This window comes from Protopterus annectens, chromosome 9.part0 (assembly GCF_019279795.1).
Source record: "Protopterus annectens isolate FY-2018-M chromosome 9.part0, PAN1.0, whole genome shotgun sequence".
Classification (NCBI taxonomy): domain Eukaryota; kingdom Metazoa; phylum Chordata; order Ceratodontiformes; family Protopteridae; genus Protopterus; species Protopterus annectens.
Window position 1 is genome coordinate 2,524,656 of NC_056743.1, and position 13,981 is coordinate 2,538,636.

Genomic DNA, 13,981 nt, shown 5'->3' on the forward strand with positions numbered 1-13,981 from the left:
CAAATGTCTGAGCATTCTTTCCTTAAAGAATCTATTAGTTTTTCTAATGTTGAAGCTAGTGCATAATTTACATACAGCAATATAATATACATTTTTTCTGAGCTGTACATAACTTAGTTTTATGCATATGAATATATATGGATGGATGCTTATTAGATAGTATTACATAGACATATTTATATGTATAGTGTCCTAATTAGATAATGTTTATGGTTAGATAGCTTTGTGTATTTTTTCTTGTATCTATCTAGTTAGTTCCTTTTACTTGTCTACCTATGTATATGATTTTTGTTTTTGTTACAGACTTGATGAAGGCTTTATTGCATTAGTTAGGCAAAAGTGATTTTAGTTAAAAGTCAGCCTATTTATATGCATCTTTGCTTTTCTTCACATCTGATTTTGGGAATGTGGGTTGCAAATAGATAGGTAGTGTTCTCCTTAACTAGGATTTTCTTTGATCAGATCAGTAGTAGTGTGTGTGAGTACATACCAAACAAAACCAAAACAGAAGACAAACTGATAAAAAAACACACGCAAGGCCACAGAGATTCCGACAAATCCAGATCAACAACTTAAAACATAATACTAGCACGTTCGTTTAATTTTATAACAAAACTTCTTCAGATGAAGTGAACCCAACACGCACACTATTTAAATACAATTCTAAAAGGTCATGTGACCACTTTTTAAAAATCACGTGATCAGCTTAAAATCATGATAGCCAAAAACTTTTAAAATCATGTGACAGCCAAATCCCCTGAACAAATCATGCAATAAGACAACATTATTCAAAAAGTTCAAAATTGAAGTAAAAAAAGTCGCACTGTCAGCACCCATGTGCCAAATTCCTTGACAAAAAATTGAAACATCTGGTTACCCAAGAAAAACAAATTTGTAAAGACTCTTGGGATTTTCTGGGGGGAAAATAAATTGATTTGAGTTTAATGAAAATGACTTACTCACTACTGCTGATGTCAAGGACTTGTATACTGTCATTTCCCATGAATAAGATATCAAATGGTTTTTAGAATATTTAACACTGAAGGGTGCAAGGCAGGGGAATGTAAACACCTATGAAACTAACTGAAATTATGCTGAAAAATAATTATATATTATTTGAACACGAGTACTATAACCAAGTTACAGGTGTAGCAATGTGCTCCACATGTGGCAAGCTCTTTGCCAACACAGTAATGACAACATGGGGAAACAAATTTGTATTTAATTCAGAATTTATGAACTATTGTGAGTCATATACACGTTTTTTTGGATGACATTTTTATTAAATTTTTCAAGGTCATCATTCCATACAAGTTTTTTGACTACATTAATACAACAGTAATGTTTTTAAAGTTTATTTTTGAGCTCAGTATATCTTTGAGTGCACACCTAGACATAGTTCTATCTAAAGACAACGAGTGAGCTGAATTCTCCACCCAGATTTATCGAAAACCCACCTTTTCAAACACTTATTTGCATTTTTCAAGCTCACATCCCCCCACCAAAAACATGCTGCAGCCAAAGGTCAGTTCATAAGGGCAGCAACGATGGTGTCAGGGTTTGATAATTTTTCAGATGAATGGGAGACAATAAAGAGTACATTTCTGGCTAGAGGTTATCCTCTTGGTATGGTACTCAACTAATGTACGAAGTGATAAATAAAAGAGAAAGGGGCTTTTTTAATCCAATTTTAAGTCATAGTGAAACACCAAGACCTGAAATTTATGCATCAGCAAGTGATTTAATGGCTGACAATACTACACCTTCTAGTGAACTTAACATCCCTGCACCCTACATCACCTAGTACAAAATACAACCTTTATCACAACTAATAATGTTGACAGAGCGACTATTAGGAGCATTATCCAAAATTACTGAGTTATTCTAAAGGAAGACGGACACATTATTCAGAAAGTGGGGGATACACTGCACATAATATATAAAAAGGGTTGTAATTTTAAAAACAATGTGGAACATTTTAACAAAGCATCCACACACAAGAGTAACAAAATTCCTTATATGTCTAAATGTGGATGCTGTTCCATCTGCCCCCTACAATGTGATGGGTGAACAGTTTGTTATAAAACAACTTTACATTTTACATAAAAGGAGCATTTAACTGTGACAGGAGGGGTGGCATACGCTGCACTCTGTCAACATTGCCCTTTTTTTCTACAAAGGGAAAACTGAGCGTAAGTACAAAGAAAGAACTGCTGAACATCTATATGAAAACAAACAATGCCCTAGCCAAACACTTAATGGAATGGCCAGACCATGTTTTTAAACTTGGAATTATGGAAAAGGTAACCCCTAGTGAACGTGGTAGCCCATGGCAACTTAAGCTGGAAGAACGCGAGTTATATTGGCAGCTCACACAATGCAAGTTCTTGGCCAGGGATTAATGACCACATTGCTTGCTATTAGCTATCTTTTAAAACTAAGAGCTTTAGAAAGACGATATTGCTACCTTTCTTATCAGGCAGATTTTCTCAGTATAACATTTACTATTTAATGATTGCTCTTACATAAAACTATGCATTACTGTTTGGTAAAGAAAGTTTTACAGCTTTATGTATTCAGATATTCAGACTTTGATTTTTGTTTACTTCAATTTTGAACTTATTGAATATTTCACCTTAATGAACTATTTGTTCAGGAGATTCGGCTATCACATGACTTAAAGTTGATCACATGGTTTTAAATTTTTGTCTGTCACATGATTTTAAGCAGATCACATGATTTTTAAAAAGTTGCCACATGACCTTTCAGAATTGTATTTAAAGAGTTTGTGTGTTTGGTTCACTTCATCTGAAGAAGTTTTGTTATAAAATAAAATGTAAGTGCTAATATTACATTTTAAGTTGTTGAGCTGATTTCTCGGAATCTCTGTGACCTTGCGTGTGTGTGGGTGAGTCCTCGCTGTTCTTAAATGCACTTTTATGGCCCTGTTTATATTGTTTGCCTGGAATAGGCTGGTTTAAAATTAAACAATACATATATTTTTCACACCTACTTCTAATTTTATAAAAGCTGATATGTTTAACATTTAAAGTATTTCAGATTTTTTATTACTAAGGATTGCTTGTCTGTGATGAATAATGGCTTGTTGCTCTGGAACACTAGTTGGGTTTCGTGATATTTGGAAATTGTGACCAAGCTCATCAACAAAGTTTTAAGACTACTAATTTCTGTTTTTTTTATTTTTTCCTCAACACTTGTGTTGGTGGGGTTGGAACTAGACAGGTTCCTGTGCTTGTTCATCTTTTTTTGTCCCCTAAGCATAGCTACAAGGATGTCTCAAACAAAATTTTGCCAACTGTTTTGAAAGGAGGCAGAAAGAACTACTTGAAGTGTTCCCCGCATTTGGACCAAATCCATACAGACCTCTGTCCTGAATTTCCACTCGTAAGGGTCAGTCCTGGATCTGCTTAGTCCGTCTGTCACTGTGTTTTGCTCAAATGGGATGTAAGAGGCCTGCAGTGAGAGAAGGCCGTAAGGCTAGCTCCCAGGCCATCACTGGCAACCAGCAAAGATGGTATGACCTTGTATACCTTTGTCTGTTCAGATACCACATGAATGTGATGTTGTCAACCAATAAAAGAGGACCTGAAGACCATAAGCGGTGAAGAACTTTTAAGGTCTGAATCATTACCAACATTTCTTTGACATTAATGTGCTTTGCAGCATCTGAGGGACCCCATTCGCCTTGCACTTTAACTCCCCTGGACATTGCTCCCTAAGCAAAATCTGACAAGTCCATCTGGATTGAATAAACTGGGGTCTGCTGGGGGACGGGTAGGGTCTGAAATGAGACACATACAATTCCTCCTCCACTGCAATTCTCATTTCACAAAACGCAGTGCTGGCATCTATAACCCAGGGATGCAGATGATGGGCCTACAACTTACATATATGTACATGCATGTGTATATATAATAAATTATATATATATATATATATATATATATATATATTACCACTGGCATCTATAACCCAGGGATGCAGATGATGGGCCTACAACTTACATATATGTACATGCATGTGTATATATATATATATATATATATATATATATATACATACATACATACATACACACACATTTTTTTTTTTTTTTAATTTTCAAGTACAATTGGATCTTTCTTATTTATGTCTAGTCTAGCCAGTGGTGTAATGAGGATTACAGATGCCATGAAGCCTAGAATTCTGATAGACTCTCTTGCAGAGGCAGGTTCTTGAAGACAGAAATCCCTCCAAAGTAATGACTTTTGTCTTCTGGTAGAAAGGCCATACTTTTTTCTGTGTTTATCCTATACCCAAGGAAGGTAACTCTTCAGGACGGTGTGAGACAGGACTTTTGCAGTTCAACCTGAAGATGGTTGCAAGGGAAATGGGATAAATATCCTTCAGATCTGGAAGATGGGGGAAGACGTCCTGCAGGGTAAGCATTTTGAATTTGGGTACTTTCAGAAAGTTATTTAGGTCCAACTAATCTAACACTAGTCTTCATGAGAGCTCCTTTTTAGGTACAAAAAAGATTCTGGCAAAAAATCCTTTTCTGTTTTAGGGTGAAGGAACTGGCTCTATAATCGCTGTTTTATACTTGTGAAGGAATACTGGAGAGAATGGATGCGGCTGGTCTGGCCGGTGAGGAAGGGGAATTGTCTGTCCACTTCCAAGAGTATCCCCTGAATTATTGTCAGCATCCACTTGTCTGGGACTATGTACGGCTAAGCTGCTGGGTTGAGTGAAAGCCAAGGGGAAAGGGGAGGAGGAACAGAATGAAGAGAAGGAATGCCCAGAGTTTGGGCACAGTCAGTCTTTAGCAGGGGCATGAACTTTGTTTGCGAAAGGAATCCCTTTTATTTGGGTTGAAGGCATTACGCTCCTGACACTTCCATGTGGTACCCCAACTCTTGTTAGGCTGGGGTTTTTGGTTGTTTGTTCTGCCGTTTGAAGTTGGACACCTTGTAAGAGGAGAACCTAAGACTATGAAACTTTCTAGATACCCCAAGCATCAATCAACCCATCTGTTTACTTTTCTCATGTCATTGTTTGAGAATCTGGGCAGCATGAGGACCAAACATAAATTCAGAACTTAAAGGAGCATTCAGAATCTTATTTTTTAAATCCTTTGAAAAACTCTGGTTATGTAACCAAGCATGCCTTCTCCTTACAGTAGAAACGGCTGCATTTCTAGAAATTATGTCCACACCTTCTGAGATACTCCTCAAAGCATGTTTCGAAACTTGAATCACAATACAAACAATCCCATTCATATAACAATTCTGTTCATCGAGAAAGATAGAGCAAAGTCATCTAAGCTGTAAGCACATTGCAAAAAAAAAAAAGTCCACATGAAGCCCTGATAAGTTAAACTTCTAAAGATTAAATCACTAGACTGAGTCAACTTTTTTTCTGAGAAACTCTAACCGCTTGCCAATTTTATCTGGTAGTGCAGGGGTAGAAGAAGCCAAGGCTCTCCTGAGTTGGCAGCTGGGGAAACCTCATTTGGGTCAGTTGACAATGGACCAAAGACAGCTATAAGATCAGAGTCGCCTTGTATTTCCTCATGATCTTTATTATAAAATGGTTTACTAGCCAAAGGGGTTTTCCTGCAGTTTTACAAACATTTTTTTAAGGTCAGTAACCGAGGAAGAGCAGTCAAAACATTTGGAATCCCATTCCACAACAAAATCATAAACTCTGCCAATCTCTGGCATACCTCCCAGTCAAATACATCTCTATACCTTTTTAGCTCTGTAAAAAGCTGAACAAACACCTGCTTGGGTTTTAAAGCCATTCTCCTTCCAAAGAATCAGACTGGACGAACTCACCATGTGTTCACTACTGGCTGTGTCACAATCCCCATCAGAATCTACAGCCATGGACTGACCTCTCGAGAAGATATCCCCATAGTCGTTCTGAATAGGAACGTGGTCTTTGGGATTAGTGGACTGTAAAAACACTCTTGGCTAAGGAAACCACATAAGCCCTATAGAAAGTACCAAGCCAAATGTCTGCAGTGTGGTGAAGTTTCTGTTTCTTCTTACTGTGCACTACACTAGTGGACAAAATATCTGAGGACACAGTATTACATCTGGCAAGGGGTTTCGTACCCAGGACCTCTCCTTCACCAAAAGGATTTGGTTCTCTCATACCTAAACCAGGTACTGAACAGCCTCGGAGGAAGACTCTGACCTCCCCCTGTACCACAGCTGGCTGCAGGCTCACACCAGAGAGTGAATTGGAAAAAGATTAGTCTATGGGTTTGGTCAAGACAACAACCAATTCAGACCATAGGATGAAGCATGCTTTTTTTGTTTTTTTTCTTCTCTTTTTGTGCAACTGGATTTGATTTTGGGGAGAAGAGCTGTATCAGGATCCATCAAGTCAGGGAAAACGCCAGTTAGAATAATACACTGACATTATTAAAGGCCGACTAAGAGCAGCAGTAAAGAACATATAAACTATGTCCCACACAGCAAATAGGGTTAAACTGTATAAAATATAGCAGAAACTGTTTAAATTATGCTAAGCCATGTTATACAACCTGCACAGCATAGTAAGGAACAGAGTCACAGTACCAAGGAAAATTCACTTGTCCAAACAGTGACAAAAATTAAATATGCACCCTTAAATCAAGTGGAAAACAAACATTTACTTGAAGATTGCCAAGTCAGAGATGGAAAAAACCTCCATAAAAAATGTAAAGTATTTTGAAGTAAAGTCGCAATTTAACAATAAAAAGGGTTACAACACTGTTAAATCAGGAGTAAATACCATAAAAAATGATGAACAAATGAAGAAAAGAAGTTACGTACTCACCATAATGTTCCATGTGAGTTGTTCATCTCGCCTTCATTCTTACAGATGGGTTCAGAGCCAGTCCTCGGCTCCGAGTCGGCCTACTACAAAGCTCGAGGTCTTCAGAAAGCTTGAGGCCAAGTCCCTATCCCATGATGTACCTTGAGTTACCTCAGACCTTGTTTGCTGCATCTAATAATACCATAAGCCATTCTATCACTCTTCAGGAGAAAACACATAGAAAGACTGAGCAACCAAGATAACAGTAATATATCGGTCCTCGAAAAACCCTGGAGCGGGTAGGAGGGTGGGAAGTAAGAATGAAAGCAAGATGAACTCACATGGAACATATGGTGAGTACATAACGTCTTTATGTGAAGTTGTCCTATCTCGATGTTCATTCTTACAGATGGGTAGCGTCCCAAGCACCATCCTTCTCGAATGGCTCACGGGAGTATGTTTTTCAAGACAGTAGAACCGAAGGAGGCCCTGTCCCTGGAGGCCTTATCAACTTTGTAATGAGTGATAAAGGTATGAGGTCTTGACCAAGTGACTGCTGCACAAATGTTGTCTATAGGAAGCCTAGCAGAAAAGGCAGAAGATGTGGACACTGCTCTGGTAGAATGCACCTTAATTTTGTGTTGTAAAGGTAAACTGGCAGCTGAATACATGAAGGTGATACAATCAGATAACCATCTAGTTAGTGTTTTTGCCACTGGCATACCTTTCCTACAATCTGAAAAGGAAACAAAAAGTTGTTCTGATTTTCTGAACTCTCTTGTTCTATCCAGGTAAAAATCTGAGCTGTCTATGAACATCAAGTTTGTGCAGCATATACTCAAGTTGTTGGTGTGACTGGGGAAGAACACTGGTAAATCTATGATCTGGTTAAGGTTAGCTTCAGTACAAACTTTAGGTAAAAATGAAGGATTTGTTCATAGGGACACTGTCAGCATGGAAAATCAAATAAGGAGGCTTCATGGACAAGGCTTGTAGCTCTGATACTCTACGGGAAGATGTGATGGCTACTAAAAAGATAGTCTTCCAAGACAAAAAATTTCAAATCACATGAGGAAGCTGGCTCAAAAGGTGGGAGAATAATGCGGAAAGCATAACATTTAGGTTCCATGGCGTATAATGGGATTTCACAGGTGGTCTGAGATGGAAGGTCCCTTTGAGAAAGGCTTGTATTAGCTGATGCCTGGTGGTGGCGGTGAAGAGCCAATAGTCTAAGTACTGAAACACCTGGAATCCTAAATGCCTCAGGTGAGCTGTGACCACTGCCATACATTTGGTGAACTCTCTGGGGGCTGTAGTGAGACCAAAGGGCAGGGCTCGAAACTGGTAATGAATGGCTCCCAGCTGGAAGCGCAGATGATCCCTGGATGGTCTGGCCATTTTTATATGGTAGTACGCATCCTGTAGATGTATAGAGCACATCCAACTGTCTTTCCCCTAAGAAGGGAAGTATCGACTGAAGCGTGACCATCTGGAACTTCTCTTTCTTGACAAATCTGTTTAGTCTGCTGAGGTCCAAAATAGGTCTACAGTCCCCTGTCTTTTTTGGAACTAAAAAGAATCTTGAGTAAGTTCCGGATCCTGTGTGGTCTGCTGGGACTGGTTGGATGACATTTTCTTAGCAATGTTTGGACCTCTACTGTTGCTTGTTCCCTGTAACTGGGTGGAACATCCAGGATTTTTATGGTCAATGGAGGGGGAGTGGCAAAAGGAATTAAATATCCCCCTGGAAACTATACTTTGTACCCAGTTGTCATTTGTTATTTTGAGCCAGGCATCTGGATACAAAGATAAGTGACCCCCAACTGTCTCCAGAGCAGGACAGTCGGGCTTCCTTTCAGGAGCGCTGGTAGGGCTTCCCAAAGAAAGTACAGTTTTGTACCTACCATAAATGTAGATGTTCCAGTGCTAATACAGCTGCAGTAATCACAGATGGGTTCTCTGCCGTCAGGCGGGTCCTCGGTCGGCCGAATTCCAAAGTCTAGGTCCGGCATCGGTTGTTGTCGCTTTCTCTCCTGACGTCAGTGAGGCAGGGGTATATAAGACACATCCGACGCCATGTTCTTCAGTCTTTCTTGCCCCAGATGTCAGGTGCCCCCAGAAGGAAGACAATACATAAATTATATTTATATACATGCAATGCAGTATAATCCAAAATCAGTAGTTGCAAGCAAATATACCATAGAAGGATAACCCAAACAGGTTGTATGAAAAGGGGGTTAGGCCCTAGGCCTTTACCAAGAGGGGAAGGAGGGAGGGAAAATTGTACTGCAGCTGTATTAGCACTCAAACATCTACATTTATGGTAGGTACAAAACTGTATTATGTTCATCGTGCATACAGCTGCAGTAATCACAGATGGGTAGAATCCCAAAGCTACGCACACAGGGTGGTAGGCACTAGGTGGAACTGGGATGAGCCAGAATGCCCTGCAACACAGCAGTGGCAAAGCCTGCTCTAGTTTTGGAATATAAAGGCAGGTGGTAGTGTTTTGTGAAGGTATGCACAGAACTCCAAGTGGCTGCCTCCAAAATATCTTTGGTAGGAACTCCTCTGAGGAAGGCTGTAGAGGTAGCTGTGGCCCTGGTGGAGTGGGATCTGATGCCTGTAGGGACAGATTTTCCATGATAGGATTAACAAAAGCGTATGCAGTGGCCTATCCATTTTGAAATAGTCTGTTTGGTAACTGGCTTCCCTTGAGCCCCTACAGCATAGGACACAAAAAGTTGTTCTGATTTCCTTAAGGGCTTCGTTCTGTCCAAATAATAACGTAGCTGCCTATGGATGTCTAAGGAGTGTAGCAGCCTTTCCCCTTTGTTTTGAGGATTGGGGTAAAAGGCAGGTAAGTGTATGGCTTGATTTAAAGCTACCCTGGATACCACTTTAGGCATAAATGACGGGTTGGTTCGAAGGGAAACCCTGTCCTGATGGAAGATGAGAAAGGGCTGCACAGCCATGAGGGCTTGTAGTTCCGAAACCCTACGAGCTGAGGTAATGGCCAGAAGGAAAGCTGTTTTCCAGGACAAATATTGGAAATCTGTTGAGGCAGCTGGTTCAAAGGGAGGCAGTGTTATTTTTTCTAGAATGTAATTAAGATCCCAGGCTGGTATTGGTTGTTTCCTTGGTGGTCTTATATTCTTAGCCCCTCTGAGGAACTGTCTTAAGAGTGGGTGAGAGAATAAGGGTGGATCCGTGTTGAATTCTGCAGAAATGGCTGAGGCATGGATTTTTATGGAGGAAAATGAAAGTCCACTGTTCAGCAGCTCAGCTAGATACTGTAATACCTGAGGCAAATTCAGTTTTCTAGGGTCCTGGCCTTTTTTCTCATTCCAAGAGCAAAACCGTTTCCATTTTGCGGAGTAAGCCTGTCTAGTAGATGGCCTTCTGGCCTCCAAAATGACAGACTGCACCTCTTTGGAGAGTAGGGGCTGTTGTGGTGTTAAGGAATTTTCCATGCAGTGAGATTGAGTGTTTTCAGCTGACTGTGAAGAGTTTTGTAGCTGTGCTGAGTCAGCAGAAGAGGCATTAGAGGTAGGGACCAGGGAGGAGTATGTGTTAGGCTCCTCAGGAGTGGGTACCAGTGTTGCCTTGGCCAGTCTGGAGCAATCAGTATCTCTTCGGTCTGTCTGCTCTTGCTTTCAAGAGCACCATGGACAGAAGAGGCAGAGGTGGAAAAGCGTAAACTGTCCATGCTGTCCAACTGAATGAAAGGGCGTCCACTCTCCAGGCCTTTGGATGAAATGTCCTTGAACAAAACTTTTCCAATTGATGATTCCTGTGGGAGGCAAAGAGATCTATGTCTGGCCTCCCCCACGTTTGGATTATCTTTGTATACACTTGAGGATGCAACTTCCATTCGTGTGGATCTGTCATATTTCTGCTTAGATTGTCTGCCAGCGTGTTTTCCAAACCCAGCAAGTACTGTGCTTGAAGTTCGATTTGCCATTCCAGAGCCAAGTTCCAAAGTGTCACGGCTAGTCTGCACAGGTGGTATGAATGTGTTCCTCCTTGTTTGTTTATGTACCACATTACTGTGGTGTTGTCTGTTCTTATCAGTAATTGTCCTGGATGCAGGAGGTCCCTGAAAGCTGTAATTGCATTTATCACTGCTAGCATTTCTTTTTGATTGATGTGAAGGTGCTTTTCCTTTTGGGACCATTTGCCCTGAATGCACCTGTCTGTCATGTGCGCCCCCCCAGGCATAATCTGAGGCGTCTGTTGTGATGACTTGATTTGCTTGAGGCTTGCAGAATGGAAGACCTGTGTTTGTTTGACATGCTTGGACCCACCATAGAAATTCCTTTTGCAAACATGGAATTATTGGTATTATAGTTTCCAAACTGTGGCTGTGTTGAGACCATAGATTTTTTAGGTACCATTGAAGTTTCCTCATATGCAACTTTGCACATGGGATTAAAAGAATTCAAGATGCCATGAAGCCCAGAGCCTGCAGGATTTTCCTTGCAGTAAGCCTGGTACATTTTGCTAGTATTTTGAAGTACTGAGTTAGTTGCCCCTGTTTTTCTGGCATAAGATAGGCCCCATCTGGGTGTTTGTGTCCAAGTTGGCACCCAGGAAAGTTATTTTCTGAGATGGTGTTAGCCTGGATTTCTCTTTGTTGACTGTGTATCCCAGAGAATGCAGTAACTGTGTTACATAAGCCAAATGTTCCAGAAGTATGTGCTTGCTGTCCGCCTGGATCAGGCAGTCGTCCAAATAAGGGTAAATTTGTATCCTTTGAAGTCTGCAGTAGGCAATTACTGATGCCAGGCATTTCGTAAATACTCTGGGCGCAGTAGATAAGCCAAAGGGCAATGCAGAGAACTGATAGTGGATTGAACCTGCAAGAAATCTGAGGTATCTTCTGCAGCTTTGTCTGATTGGGACATGCAGGTATGCCTCCTTGAGGTCCAATGTTACCAGCCAAGACTCCTTGCCCAGCATGGGAAGAAGCTGCTGTAATGTGAGCATCTTGAATTTTGGTACGAGTAAGAATGTGTTTAGGATGGATAAGTCCAAAATGGGTCTCCAGTCGGTTCCTTTCCTTGGTATCAGAAATAGTCTGGAATAAAAACCTTGACCTTGTTCGCGAGTAGGTACCTCTTGAATAGCTCTCATGTCTATGAGCTTTGAAATTTGTAGTTGTGCCTCTGCCCTTTGATTGTGTGGCTGGTTTGGCATTCCTCTCATTTTTGGAAGAGTGTGGAAATGAAATCTGTAGCCTCTGTTTATAACGTCCAGGATCCATTGGTCTGTTGTGACAATATGCCAATTTCTTGTAAATAATGCCAGCTTTCCTCCCAAGGGTGCTGCCAGCTGAGACTTGCTTGGCATGGAAAGGAGGGAGTCATTGGGTTTGTTTCCTGTATTGTTGTGCACTGTCTTCGCCACCTCTTGGTGCTGGAGTTTGCCATTGCCTGCCTCTATATGATCCTTGTGATTGTCCTCTACCTCTTGTGTGCCTGTATCTACCTCTTTGGGGCTTGTCCGTGGCTGGAAAGGACCAGTTTTTAGAAGGCCAATTTCTGCTAAAATGTGGTGGTTGTACCTGTAGAAAAGCTTTGACAGTTTGCATAGATTTAGCTTTTTCTTCCATTTTCCGTAGTATCTCCTCAGCATTAGTACCAACCAGCACATCCTTTTGTAAAGGAGCATCTAGAAGTTTAGCCTTCACATGATCAGGCAAGCTTTGTTCCCTAAGCCATGCATGTCTACAAATGACTGATCCTGTAACAGCAGCTCTACTTGAGGCCTCTAGAGCATCATAGCCACATTGTAAGGTGTGTTTACCCACTTGTTCTGCATTATGCATCATATCCTGCAACTCCTTCAAATCTGGTTGTTCAGGTTGAGACATTTTATTCCTTAATTGTGATAACAGAAACTGCTGATATTTAAGCATCTGAAACTGACAATTTAAGGCCCTCATGGCTAGGGTGGCCGAGGTATATACCTTTTTACCCCACCTTTCTAAGGATCTTGACTCTCTTTCGGAAGGTAATGGATTCTTAGCAGTAGAGGCCTTCATTCCCTTGGGGCCTTGAGAAATGGTTTCAGGGTCAGCATTATGGCTTTTGTAGAGAAATTGGTGAGAGTTAGGAACTCTGTAGTACCTATCAGGCTTGACTGGGGCAGGAGTCAGGGAATCCGGATTAAGGCAAGCCTCCGAATAAACATCATCAAGTATGTCCAAGACAGGAGGTATCGCCAGATGCCTGTGTTGAGGTAACAAAAGAAATTCTCTAAGTCTTTTCTTGGAATCAGAAAAGTCTTGGCCTTCCCAATGGAACTGTTCCCTCAAAGTGTGCAAGGTTTCCCCAAAGGAAAAATCCTCAGGAGGAGATACAGAAGGAATGGACTGCTCTGCATCCGAATCTTCAAAAGGTGAGTAAGAGTGCTGTTTTACATCAGAATGTTCTGAATAAATGGAGCCCTGATCAGAAGAGGGAGAATCTTCCTCCACTCTGGGTCTCTTGTCTGGAGGGGGATGTGAACCCCTGATAAGAGTAATTAAATCCTCAGCCATTTTAAGCATCTGCTTTTTAGGCATGGGGCCTGGAGATGGGCCCTGTGCAACAGGCCTCTTGGGATGCCTGGCTGAATTGGATTTAGTAAAGTCCTTAATGGAAAAGGAAGATGAGGGTCTAAAGACACCATGGGTGGAAGTGGACCTGTCCACATTAGGAGGTTCAACACTCACAGTAGCTTCGGTGGTTGTAGTCTGGGTAAGGGCCGAGGTACCTGCAGTCTCTGTTACAGAAGACACCGCCAAAGAGGTGTCGTCGGTAGTCAGGGACTGCATAGGCGTCTCGCTGAGAACCGGACCACGTGTAGCCGGTTTTGGCGTGGTGTCGGTGGGGACCACGGACCTCGCGTGTCGGTCCTTGTCCTTACGTTTTTTGGACAAAACGGTAGTCGGAGTCTCCAATGACATTTTATAATCAAAGGCTTTACCAAAAAAGTGTTGGGTGAACTCCGCCCGACGCTTAATAGTGCGTTTATTGAAAGTAGCGCAAAAGCGACAGCCCGAGACGTCGTGGTCTGGGCCTAAACAAGGTATGCAGAGGGAATGGAAATACTTATGCAGTATTTGCTTCCCACAAGAAATACAATTGTTAACTTTTTCTGACATCGGTCTGAGGCAAGAAAAGTTTCC

At 41.3% G+C, this 13,981-nt stretch overlaps 1 protein-coding gene across 1 annotated transcript in view; it reads right to left on the reverse strand.

Annotated features, from left to right (window-relative positions):
• The window catches only part of PPFIA1 (PTPRF interacting protein alpha 1), a 2,891,353-nt gene that overhangs the window by 2,280,087 nt on the left and 597,285 nt on the right, over window positions 1-13,981 (reverse strand). The window lies entirely within an intron of this gene.